This window comes from Etheostoma spectabile, chromosome 15 (assembly GCF_008692095.1).
Source record: "Etheostoma spectabile isolate EspeVRDwgs_2016 chromosome 15, UIUC_Espe_1.0, whole genome shotgun sequence".
In the NCBI taxonomy this organism is placed as follows: domain Eukaryota; kingdom Metazoa; phylum Chordata; class Actinopteri; order Perciformes; family Percidae; genus Etheostoma; species Etheostoma spectabile.
In genome coordinates, this window is record NC_045747.1 from 29,097,892 (window position 1) to 29,099,664 (window position 1,773).

Consider the following 1,773-nt stretch of genomic DNA (forward strand, 5'->3'; position numbering starts at 1 on the left):
CCCCACACACACACACTAAAAAGGTAGACTAATGGGTGAATAACTACGTTACAGATTCCGTCTTTCTCCAAAGGTTCATCCTGAGTTCACTAGATTAACTCGATTTAAAATGTAGCGCTTTCACTTTCTTTGTCTTTAAATAAAACCTATAGGCAATTATTCACGAAAAGGCATAATGTAAAACGAAAAGGAACATAAGCAACAATAATGCACATCTGTTTTCTGTAACCGACACGGTGATAAAATGTGGAAATATAGGGAAAGTAATAGTAGTGAAATGAGCAGGGATAAGTGTGGACATATGGCTGCAGTTAACTCGATAGAAATCCATCGGCGGGTTGCAGAGAGTCGAATAACATCAATATAAATCCACCTGATACCTCCGTGTCTGATCTCCGCGCGGCTCAAAGCACTAAAGACGGTTTACACTAGCTAAGCTGCAATACAACACATTTGTTTCTACGAAATATTCATGTTTAAGACTCTGAAGTGATGGTGCGGTTATTCACATGTCAGCGTGCACGGTGGTGTCATTTATATTTATGCAACAAAGGGAAAGGGAGAAATGATCCTGGAAGAAAAGAAAATCTGTGTGAGAGAGAGAAAGAAAAAGACCCCCCTCCTTCTTTCACATCTACTGACCATTTTTCTTCAAAGTAATGACTCCAACTCAATGTGGTATGACGGGGAGAGAGGGACTGGTAACGAACAGAATGACAGAAAGACAGGATGAAGGAGAGAAGGGAGTGCGCGAGAGGTGGAAATGGCTGAAAGAAAGGGTGTGGAAAAGGGAGGGGGATGAGGAAGGAGGAGGGAGAGAGAGGGGCTTGGTTGTTCTCGGGGTGAACGGGAGGTCAGCGCGTCTCACCAATATTAAAATGTGTACCGGGGACGCGGAGTGACACGCCTCGCCCGTTAAACAAAGAGTGTGCCAAACTGGCAGATTAATTTGAAAACTTGAGTCCATGCACACACACACAACACTTAGTGCCTTAAAGAGCCCACAGTCTCCACAGCAGCCCTGCTCGGTCTCCTTCAGCCCCAAACTGCTCGCTGTAACACCGGGAAACACTTGGAACGGCCACCGGTGATGGGGGTTTCCTTTATCATGTAACGCCAATTTTGTCGGGGTTTACGCACGGAGCGCACCGTGCTGATCTCGCAACGTTACGGTGATGTGTTGCCGTGTTTTTGTTTTTGCTGGATTATCAACGTTAAAGTGGTTCTAACTATAAACTATTATTGCGGTTGGTTAAACGCGGAGTGAGAGCGATGCGGTTTGGATACAGGCATGTTTACACATAACCGGAGTGTGTCCGTCTCTGCGCGTGAGCGTGCATGTGAGCTGGGGTGTCCGCGGAAATGACAGCGATTTTTTTTTTTTTTTTTTTAAGATACCAAGAAGAATCCCGAAGAGGTCAAAAAAAACCTGTGGCGTCGGAGGAAGAGAGAGGACAACTGAGCTGTCAATGTCTCTCTGTATGGAGAAAAAGAGAATGGAACACAGCTGCCGACGTGTTGGAGATGTAGAGAAGCAGAAGAAGGAAAATAAAAGCAAAATTTAATAACCATAAAAAGATGAAAAATGGTTAAAGCTGATGTGACGATGACACCAGAAAGGAGAGGCGGATCTGCGAGCTACAGAGGAGTGAGTACACAAAAACTAGAAATCGACTTGTATAAGAGGAAGCTGGCTCATTTGCATGTCGCTGTGTGTGTGTACGTACGCTTGCTAGCTCGTACCGTATGTGTGTTTGTGTGTGTGTGTGTGTG

At 44.9% G+C, this 1,773-nt stretch overlaps 1 protein-coding gene across 3 annotated transcripts in view; it reads left to right on the forward strand.

Annotated features, from left to right (window-relative positions):
- Nucleotides 1-1,773, forward strand: part of hoxb3a (homeobox B3a) — an 88,795-nt gene that overhangs the window by 32,987 nt on the left and 54,035 nt on the right. The window contains exon 2 of one of the 3 annotated variants that reach the window (XM_032537284.1): nt 1,395-1,648. The exons of the other annotated variants lie outside the window; for them this stretch is intronic. The gene's annotated coding sequence lies outside the window, so the exon portion shown is untranslated. The remainder of the gene's footprint in view (nt 1-1,394; nt 1,649-1,773) is intronic. 3 annotated transcript variants of the gene reach the window in all.